This window comes from Echinops telfairi, unplaced genomic scaffold, assembly GCF_000313985.2.
Source record: "Echinops telfairi isolate 266 unplaced genomic scaffold, ASM31398v2 ScPeMD7_53;HRSCAF=182, whole genome shotgun sequence".
NCBI classification, from domain to species: domain Eukaryota; kingdom Metazoa; phylum Chordata; class Mammalia; order Afrosoricida; family Tenrecidae; genus Echinops; species Echinops telfairi.
The window spans coordinates 7,954,156-7,965,824 of record NW_022103951.1 but is presented as its reverse complement, the minus strand read 5'-3'; the positions used below and the strand labels follow the sequence as shown (position 1 = coordinate 7,965,824).

The 11,669-nt window shown below is 41.3% G+C and overlaps 1 pseudogene; it reads left to right on the top strand.

Moving 5' to 3' along the window:
- Positions 1-9,491: 9,491 nt before the first annotated feature.
- Positions 9,492-10,179, top strand: LOC101648689 (annotated as a pseudogene).
- The last annotated feature ends 1,490 nt before the right edge of the window (positions 10,180-11,669 follow it).

Genomic DNA, 11,669 nt, shown 5'->3' with positions numbered 1-11,669 from the left:
GAACTCCGCCCCCCTCACACACACCGCTGCAGTGCTGCATATAGTAGCTATACCAGTGATGTCTAGTGATAAACATTAATGCTGGAACCACGGCCAGGCCTCCGCTGTGATCTTGCCTTTGAGGGTAATTCCGCCCAGCATCTGTGGTACCCTACACCGAGTGGGCGCACCACCCTAATACCTTGAGGCAGGGTTGGAACCTCTCCAGCCCCACGGTCAGGTAATCAGACCTCAGCTATCCCCTTACTATTCTTTTTCTTCTCTCTTTCTTTTCTCTCTCTTCTCTCTTTCCCACTACAGCTGGTCTCAGCGGGCTCAGTTTTGTTTTGTTTTTCTCTTTTTCCTTATTTTCTCACTTCTATCCCTCTCTTTCCTTTCACACACCACTGCTGGCTTCTGAGCCACTACACTCTACCTAGGGCAACTCCACCCAAACAGCAGGGGGAGCTCCAGCCTCCCCTCTGTGGGAGTGCTACACACCACACAAGGCAGATGTGACAGCCCTCTACAGTGCTCCACACTGCCGAAAATACCTCTGTCTGACCTCTATGGTGATCTTGCCAACTAGGGAAATTCTGCCCAGCACCCGTGGGACCCTGCACCAAAAGGGCAGACCAACCTGCCACCTTCGGGCAGAGTTTAAACACCCTCAGCCCCTTGTTCAGGCGATCAGGGATCAGCTATCTATTTTTTTCTTCTCTCTTTCTTCTTTCTTTCCCACCACAGTCAGTCTTTCTTTTCATTTTCTTTCTTTCTTCTACCTTTTTACCCACTTTTCCTTTTCTGTTTCTCTCCTCTCCCTTTCTTTCCTTCCACATGCCACTGCTGGCTTCCAGCCCCCTACCCTCTGCCTAGGGCAAGTCCGCCCACCCAGCAGGGAGAGCTCAAGCCTGCCCCTTGTGGCAGTGCTGCACACGACATGAGGCAGTGCTACACGCCGCACAGCACAGAGCTCAGCTATCTCTTTATTTATTTTCTTCTTTTGTTTTTCTTTTTTCCCCTCTTCTATTTCTTCTCTCTTTTCCACCAGTCTTTTCACATTCAGTTTTTCTTTTTTGTTTTCTTCTTTGACTCTTTGTTTTTGTTTTGTCTTTGCTTTTTAATGTGTGTGTTAGTTTGCTTTTAATTTTTATTCTTGTCTTTGCTTTTTCCTTTCTCTCCTTTTCTATTCTCTCTCTCCTCCCTTTCACAAGCCAATGCCGGCTTCCTGCCACTCCACTCTACCTAGCGCAGCTCTGATGGCTCAGTTGGGGGAGCTCCTGCCTGAACTTGTTGGATTTACACGCAGCTAGTGAAATCACACCCACCCTCTCCTATGCCCGAAATGGCTGGGGGATCTACCCTTCAAATGGCTGGGGGAACTCCCGCCTACATCCCAAGACCCCACAAGTGACGGAGGGAACTCCTACCCGCCATCTGTGGTGCTCCACATTGCTGCAGGAACATCCGCCTAATCTCCCTGGCGATATTTCCAACTAGGGTAATACTATCCACGATGCTCTACAACAAAGAGGGTACACCTACCCACCCTCCGTGGCACTTCAGTTTCAGAAGGAAATACCACAAGCCATCCGAGGTGCTCCAAGCCCCGTGGGACACACCACTATGGCTTCCTGGGACATTAGCCAGTGAAATGCCATCCTCGTGGACCCACAACCACCCAACCAATGTCTCCTGAGAGGACTATCCAACTCACATTCCAAATAATGGAATACTGGTTGGCTAGGGTAAGAGTGAAACCCAGGAAGATATAGTGGTAGCCTGACCACTCATACGAGTGCCCCAAGAGAGAGCCCACTGCTGTTCAACTCTGGAAGATGGCGCCGGGCTCCTCTAAAATGACACGTAAACAGCAACCAGCTCCAACAACCTCAACTAAAGAGCCTGAGAAACAGAAGACAACGCCAGAAGTCATGAACCTAACGATGTGCATAGAAGAAGCAAACACTGACCTACCACAGAAAGAAATCTTCAGAATGCTGCTTGAAGTCATATAGGATATGAGGGAATCAATACAGAATAAGGAGGAAATGATAGAGGAGATAAAGGCAATGCACCAAAGGGAAATACAAGACCTAGGTGATGAAATAACAAAATTCAGTAGCAAATTTACAGACTTTTCCAACAGACTTGAGGAGGCAGAGAATTGCACCAGTGACCTAGAACAGGGGTCCTCAAACTTTTAAAACAGGGGACCAGTTCTTTGTCCCTCAGACCCGTTGGAAAGCTGGACTATAGTTAAAAAAACACTATAAACAAATTCCTATGCACACTGCACATATCTAATTCTGAAGTAAAAAATCCAAATGGAGCAAAAACACCAGGTGGGCTGGATAAATGTCCTCGGCGGGCTACATGTGGCCCATGGGCCCTAGTTTGAGGACACCTAACCTAGAAGATAAGCAGCCAAATTTCAACAAACAGGAAAGGCAGTCAAATAAGACAATCAGAGAAGCTGAAGAAAACTTGAGAGCCATGTCTGATGCTATGAATTGGAACAATATTAGAATACAGTGAACCCTCGCCACTTCACGCTTCGACTTCCGCGGCTTCACTCTATCGCGGTTTTTGCATAACAGCGCATGCTCTGTCATTACTGCCACCGATTGGCTCATACTGTACATGCTTCTGTCTGCATCGTTACGTATCGGAGCTACATATCAAATGCATTTTTGCTTTTGCACAGTGTACTGTAATTGTTTGCGATTTTTAAGAAATTTTATCTAAGCCCTATGATGGCTCCTAAATGAGCTGCTTCTTCTAAGCCTTCTGACAATAAAAATAAGCGCCAGAGGAAGATGCTCACCATCCAGGAAAAGGTAAAACTTTTGGATATGATCAAAGATGGCAAGAAAATCGTGGAGGTTGCACGCCATTGATTACAGTATTTGTAAGAACTATGTATAATAATACTGTATGTGAAATATGTAATACTGTAAACTAGATGCCATAAATAATAAATTATAATTGTAACGTCCAAAATGTTTTACTGTATTTTCCCTTTTTCATTTAATAAATTGGGTAATACGAGTGTCATGGTGACTAAAGGGTGTTTTTTCATGTCCTCTATGCTCTAACTACGAAAATATTTGATTTACAAATAAGGAATCCTACTTCGCGGAATTTTATTTATCACGGTAGGGTCTAGAACCAATTAACCGCGATAAACGAGGGTTCACTGTAATTGGGCTACCGGAACAAGACACAGCCAAAATAGCGAGGGAATTCTTAGAGGAAAATTTTCTCAGCATAATAAATGAAAATCAGTTAATCATTCAGGAGGCTGAAAGAACACCAGCCAGACTGAATCCCAAGAAGAAGTCACCAAGATATATAATAGTTAAATTATCCAACTATAAGGAAAAGGAGAAAATCATAAGAGTAGCTGGGGAAAAGCAAAAACAGTCACTTATAAAGGTACCCAAATAAGACTATGTTCAGACCCATCATCAGTGGGTATGATGAAGAAGAGGAGGGAGTGGAGTAACATATTCCAAAATTGAAGGAAAATAATGTAATCCCAAGAATACTAAATCCAGCCAAATTATCTATTAGGATAGATGGAGAAGTAAGAGTCTTCTAAGACAAGAAAAAACTCAAAGAATACGTAAAAAGAAACACAGCCCTACAAAGATCCTTGTCTACCCAGTATGGGCAGAAGATCAATACTTACCGAGCACAAATAAGAGACTACCACATAGAACAACTCCACCCAGAGGGTGACAAAGAGAAAACAGCCACCAAGATAGCATTGGCTCAATAGTGGAAATAAGGCATAAATGACCTCACACACACACAAACATAAGATAAGTAGGAAAACACCCAACACAAAAGGTACAATCACAGAGTTCACGGAGGGATGTAATAATACTGAATATCAATGGACTGAACTCAGAAATTAAACGGCAGAGGCTAACAGACTATCTTAGAAAACATAACCCATGAATCTGCTGCCTACGGGAGACTCATCTCATGCTTACAGACAAAAACAAGTTGAGACTTAAAGACTGGTGAAAAATATACCAAGAAAATAAAATAAAATAAAAATTTTATTTTTATTTTTTTTATGCAATAAAAAAAGCAGGGGTAGCAATCTTAGTCTCTGACAAAATTGATCTCAAGGTACCAACCCAGAATAAGAGACAGGGAAGGGCACCAGTGAGCATAATAAATATATATGCGCCCAATGAGAGACCTGCGAACTTCATAAATCAAACACACTAAAAGATGAAAAAGATATCACAGGCTCAACAATGATAGTATGTGACTTTAAAATACCACTCTCTGAAAAAGACAGATCACAGGGAAAGAAACTTAACAAGGAGACTACAGATCTTAAACAGCACAATTGTATGATTGGACCTGATAGATATTTTCCACTCAACTGAAAAAAGATTCACATTCTTTTCAAGCCCACATCGTTAAAGATAGACCACATACTGGGACACAAGTTGAACATGATCAAATTAAGGAGCATAGAGATTATACAGATGTCTCTCTCCAACCAATGTGCCAAAAGGCTGGAAATCAACAAAAGGATAATGAAGAAAACAAGGATAAACAATTGGAGGATGAATAACTCTCTATTTCAAAAGGAGTGGGTATTGGCCCAGATCAGAGATGAAATCAGGTAGTTTCTAGAAACCAATGAGAATGAAAATATGATGTACCCAAACCTTTGGGACACAGCAAGGGCATTTATCAGAGGAAGGCTGAGAGCAATGCATGCACACATGAAAAAGGAAGACAGATGTATGGTTGATATGCTGGCAGAAAACACACCAATTAGAATAGAGTCAACAGAACAATCATACTAATAGCAAAAGGAAAGAAATAAAAATCAGAACTGAGATACAGGAGAAGGAAAACAAGAAAATGATGGAAAAAATTAATGCAGCTAGAAGCTGGTTCTTTGATAGACCACTGGCAAACCTAACCAAAGAAAGGAAGAAACAAATTTCAATAGCAAGGATGAGGGATGAAACAAGGGAAATTATAACCGACTCTAATGAAATCAAAAGGGTAATTACACAGTACCATGAAGGCCAGAACTCTAACCAATTGAACAACTTGGAAGTCATGGAAAAACACATGGAAAAACAATCCATCCCTAGACTATCCCAGATGGATGTCAAGAACCTCAACAGACCCAAAGCAATAGAAGAAATAGACAAGGTTATCAAGGGATTACCAACAAAAAAATCCCCCAGGCCAGATGGTTTCACAGGAGAATTCTACCAAGTATTCAGGGAACAACTGACACCAATCCAATACAAACTCTTCCAGAACATAGGAAAAGACACAAAACTCCCAAAATCTTTCAATGAAGCTAGTATAACTCTGATACCTAAAGTAAGGATCCCACAATAATTGAGAACTACAGACCTATATCCCTAATGAACATCAATGCAAAAATCCTTAACAAAATACTGGCCAATAGAATACAAAAACATATAAAACAAATAATTCACCATGATCAAGTGGGATTCATATCAGGGATGGTTCAACATACCAAAGACCATTAGCATTATTCACCACATTGACATGAAAAATTATAAGAACCACATGATAATATTGATAGATGTGGAAAAAGCATTCGACAACATCCAATGCCCATTCCTTTTTAAGACACTCAAGAAGACAGGAATGGAAAGAAAATTCCTCAATATTATACAAAGTATATATGAAAAACCAACAGCTACTGTGGTAGTCAATAGAGACAAGATGAAAACAATTCCACTGAAAAAGGGGATCAGTCAATTATGCCCCTTGTCCCCACTCCTATTTAACATCATACTGGAGGTCCTATCTAACAACATAAGAGAAAGAAAAGACATCATAGGTATTTGTCTTGGGAAAGAAGAAGAGAAACTATTGTTATTTACAGATGATATGATTTTATATAATTAAAATCCTAAAAGTCCACAAGTGGAGTGTTGGAGCAATAGAGGAATATGGCAGAGTGGCACGATATAAAAACAACAAACAGAAGTCTCTCGGACTGCTATACACATCAGACAAGATCACAGAAGAGACAATTAAAAAGGTAGTGTCCTTTACAATAGCCAAGCACAAATTGAAATATCTAGGGATATATCTGACTTAAAAACCAAAAGATTTGTACGTGGAAAACTATAGAACACTATTACAAGAAACCATGAGTGACCTAATCTAATGGTAGAACATCCCATGCTCATGGATTGGAAGACCCAATATAGTCAAGATTTCAGTTCTGCCCAAGGCACTATATAAGTTTAGTGATCTCCTGATAGGAATATTATCATCATTCTTCAAAGAATTGGAAAAAACGATTACCAACTTCATATGGAGAGGGAAGAAGCTCAGAATTAGCAGAGAACTCCTCAAGAAAAAGGACAAAGTGGGAGGACTTGTTCTATCTGACTTTAGCATGTATTATACAGCCACAGTGGTCAAAATAGTGTGGTACTGGTATAGCAAAAGATATTCAGACCAATGGAAGAGTTGAAGACCCAGAAATAAAAGCATCAGCATACAGACAACTAATTTTTGATAAGGGCCCAAAAATATCAAATGGGAAGCAGATGCTCTCTTGAATAATTGGTGCTGGAAAAAATGGAAATCTACCTGCATAAAAATGAAGCAAGACCCTTACCTCACTCCACACACAAGAATCAACTCAAGGTGGATCACAAACCTTAAGATAAACCCCCAAACTATTAGGGTCATTATGGGGGAATTGGGACAAACCTGAGAACGTTGGCAACAAGGAATACATAGGCTATCAGAAATAGGGAAGGATACAAATACAGAGGAGTCACAAATTGACAATTGGGATATACTGAAGATAAAACACCTGTGTACATCGAAAGAATTCACCAAGAGAGTAATAAGAGAGTCCATGGACTGGGAAAACATCTTTATCAATGACACATCGGACAAAGACCCTATTACTAAAATCTACAATACTTTGCAAGCTTACAATAAGAAAAAAAAAACTAACTGCCCATTAAGGAGGTGGGCAAAGGACCTGAACACAAGTTTCACAAGGGCAGAAATCCTAATGGCCAATAAACATATGAGAAAATGTTCCCGGTCATTAGCCATAAGAAAAATGCAAATAAAAACAACTATTCGGAGATGAAAAGAATGGGACCAGTGGTTCCCGTGGAACATGGGAGAAGGTGGGGTGGGAGAAAGGAAGGGTGGGCGGGACCAACCCAGTGACAAGGGAACAACAAGTGAACTAAAATCAATGGAGAGAAGGGCATACGGCTTAATCAAGGGCAATGTAGCAACGGGAAATTACTAAACCCGAATGAAGGCCGAACATGATGGTGGAACAAATGGAAAGTAAAAGGAAATAGAGGAAAGAACCTGGGTAACTGAGGATGGTTTGATAGGACGATGATTTACAAAGCATTATCAGGGTTTAGGGAAATCTGGAAGGGATGGGATAGTGCAATACCATGGGCCAATTGACACTGAGGAGCTGCTAGCACTCAAGGCCTGAAGAGGAAAAGAAGGCAGTGCTATTGGGATATAGCTGTGTAGAGGAGGCTGGCTTAGAATAGCTGTGGTCTTGAGTAGAGGAGTGGAGTCAGCTTGTAGGCATCCTGTGGACTATCGTTCATTTCTTCCTTTCTCTGATCTCCTCTTGACTTCCTCCATTTGACAAACCCAATTGGAAGTCAGAAGACAAGGAAGTGCCTTGATGTAGTCCATACATAGAACCCAGGGGAAGAGGGTGGAGAGTGGATCTGAAGGAGAAAGAATTCATATCACCCTCCATCTTTCTTTCTTGAGAAAATGTGATGGTTGATGAAGATTAATCATACTATTCAATTACTCCATGGAACTTGGCCTTACACGTATGGAAATTCCTATTTGAAAAGACTTGCATGAAGCCATTTGACATTCATTGTCATGTGAGTTAATTAAATTAGATGCCACTTGAAACACAGAAGAGGAGGCCCTGCATTTAGGACTCATGACAAGCAAACTCTGATAGGATTTGGGAAGTAGAAAAGGAAAAGAAAAACTTATGTTTCACAATCAATGCCATGAGACACGGGATAATGCACAATTTTGCCTCAATTTGGTTATGTTTGGATGTATAGATTCTATCTATAGATCAAAGATCACTTGTCTAGACATTAAAATACCCGAGTTCCTCCTAATGCTTAGCTCTGTGACTTTGGTCAATTAATTTATTCTCTCTGTGGTTAGTGCATTTTCTTTATAACAAAAAGGCAAGACCAATGATCTTCAAGCTTCCCTTCAGTTGTACACTCTATCATTATTAATTCACCCAATCAGAAATATGAAGTTACTGAATTTGAAAACATTACATCTAATTTAAAAAAATACCACCACCACCACCACCACCACCAAAATAATAGTTCAGAACATTCAGAACAAGAGTCTAATTAAAAGTATAATTTCAAGTAACTTCTCATTTTCCCCTCAGGACATCTGACCAGGTCTGCATATTAAACAACCCATGAAGGCCCAATAAATCTTGCAGTTCAATGAACTCCACGTTCAAAGTATTATATCCTCAGGGAACACTATCACTGGGCAATGACAATGGAGTACTTTAGGAAGAGAGAGTAAAAATGAGCGAGTAATCTGGTTTCAGTATATTGTGTTATAGTTGAAAGCCATTGAATGAACTACATCCTACTTCTTGCAACATCACACAGAAATCTCAATAAGAAAATACAAAAATCAAAATAAACCTGGTACTGGTAGGAATATAGAAAAAATGGGAGAACTGACTATGCCATCATACTCCTTCCTATGTTGCAAATGGAGTGCCTATTTAAAGCTGCCCCTGAACTATTCAAGAGGGTATAAAAATAGTAGTAATGTTGCTATCTATTACTCATCTGTCAGTTTGGAGTTCTGTGGTGGTTTGCCTGTTGCTATGATGCTGGAAATGATGCCACTGGTATTTCAAAGACCAGCAGGGTTACTTATGGTGGACAGGTTTCAGTGGCACTTCCAGACTAAGACAAACAAGGGAGAGAGGCCTGGTAATCTCTTTCCTAAAATTAGTTCTGTGGAAGCCCCGTGGATCACAACAAAATAGCACATAGCCCAGAACTGGCAAATTTTCATTCTTTTGTCCGTGGGGTCTCCATGAGTTTGTGTCAATTTGATGACAGTACGAACATTGCTGTGGTAGGCTAAGAAGGTGGCTTTGGAAGTTGGGGCTTGGTTGTTCCCTTTTGTTCTTCCTACTTGCTTATTAGCAAATGACATGCCCTTTTAGCCTTTTAATAAATCCATCATGATGAGAGAAAAAAGATTGATATTGACAGATTTTTTTGGTGATGACACTCATGACACAGAGCATCTTGTATTTTCAGAGTGACACTCAATTAGATCTTAATTGGCTAATATCTATAATTAAAATGACAGAAGATGGCCCTCTAAACAGGGGAGAGGTGGGGCATTTCTAATTTGTCAAGACATGAGTATGGCCTTTCGGTACTGCGGCCGTGGCCATGAGTATGCCCAGGCTTCAGAAGAGGCTCACTTCCAGCGTCTTCCGTTGTGGGAAGAAGAAAGTCTGTTTGGACCTCAACGAAACCAATGAAAACACCAAAGCCAACTCCCATCAGCAAATCCGGACACTGATCAAAGGTGGCCTTATCATCTGCAAGCCTGTGACCATCCATTCTTGGGCTTGATGCCCAAAAAATACTTTAGCCTGCTGGAAGGGCAGGCATATGGGTGTAGGTGAGCAAAAAGGGTACTGCCAATGCTTGAATGCCTGAGAATGTGACCTGGATGAGGATTCTTTTCTTTTTTAATCATTTTATTAGGGGCTCATACAACTCGTATCACAATCCATACATGCATCAACTGTGTACAGCACATTTGTACATTCATTGCCTGAGGAAGAGGATTCTGTGCCGGCTGCTCAGGAGATACCGGGAGTCAGAGAAAATTGACCGATATCCATATCACAGCCTGTACCTTAAGGTGAAAAGGAACGTGTTCAAGAACAAGCAGGTTCTCATGGAACACATCCACAAGCTGAAGGCAGACAAGGCCTGCAAGAAGCTCCTGGCTGACCAGGCTGAGGCCCACAGGTCTAGGACCAAGGAAGCACACAAGTGCTGTGAGGAGCAACTCCAGGCCAAGAAATATCATCAGGTTCTATTCAAGGAGAAAGAAACCAAGAAGTAAACTCCTCCTCTCGTCTCTGTACATAGTGACCTCAGCAGTTCTCTTGAGTAGCCACTCAGTAAAAGCAACCCTTGTCTGACTGCCCCTCAAGAAATATGAATATGAAAAACTTCATGTTTGAGATACAAAACTCTAGGAGTAGAGAAATCATCTAGACTCTTAACCAACCAACCAACCAACAAAAAAAGCAAACTCATTTTTATAGAGTTGATGCCAACCTCTTAAGGCAGGATAGAACTGCCTCTGTGAATTTCTGAGACTGTAATTCTCTATGTGAGTAGAAAGCCCTGGCTTTCTCCCTTAGAGCTGCTGGTGGTTTAGAACTGTTGATCTTGTGGGTAGTTGCCCAACTCATAACCACTAAGCTACAAGGCTCCTTCTAGACTGCTAAAGCCAATATTCTATGTTAGACTGTTGTGGCCTAGTTAGTCAACACGGTATGGGGGGACATTAAAAGAGGCAAGGGCCTGAGCTTTTGGGGGCAGAGAAATGGATGTTGGGAGAAGAGAGACTGAGTGTGACTGATAAAGTAGAGTATCCAAAGAGGATTGTAAACTCTAAGAATGTACAGGGAGAAATCTAGGAACTCTAATGAATGGGTGCAATGCTGTTAAAAGGAATCTAGGAAGGGGAGAGACCAGTGGATCCAGGTCAACAGGTAGTTAGGGGAAGAAGGTATTAGGGACAACTGCTGGGGTTTTGGGACAGGACTAACAAGCACAAAATGGAGTCCTGGTGCTAGAAGGGATTGAAGGATTAGGCAGATCATCAAAACTGGAATTCAAGAACAGGAACCAAGGCAGAACGTGAATGTTAGAACTGGGCCACATATTGGGCAGAGAATCTTGGAACTGAGTCAGATGCTCAATTGCCAGGACTGTCATCTGGGGCCAAGCCTGACGAATGGTCAGGCACCTGGATGGAGGCTGGAACTCAGAATTGGCTAGGAAAGAATAGACTGGCTCCACCTGAAAGCACTGTCAAGGGGCAGTTTCACCTTCTGGGAGAAGAGGGAGGGCCAGAAAAGGTGACACTTCCTGGGGTTCCCTGAAGAACTGGAAAATTCCTTAGGAAACAGAAAACAAAAATGGGAGGCATTAAGTCAATCTACATGCTAGTGAAACCTGTATAGAGAAGTTTTTCCAAGATTGCCTCGCCCAAACAGGTGTAGTTAGAGCTGATGATCAGGAAGTCCAGGCTCTTTGTATTTTTTCACTTCTGGTTTCCTCAAACTGAAGCATGCTAAAAACTTCAGTTCTTACTAGTGTGTCATGGAGAGGTACTTAAAGCTTAGGATAGATATAGTTCATATTCCTGGACCACCACTTTAACTTGGAGATGTTAATGGAATAAAATGCAAGATTAGTGTGCATTTTTGTGATACACTATCAGACTTGAGAGAAATTTTATGCTTGCTAAATGTGACCAATTGCCTGGGCCCAACCCATGTTCAATTGGCACTCACCATTCCTGTATTAGCCAATTGGTGT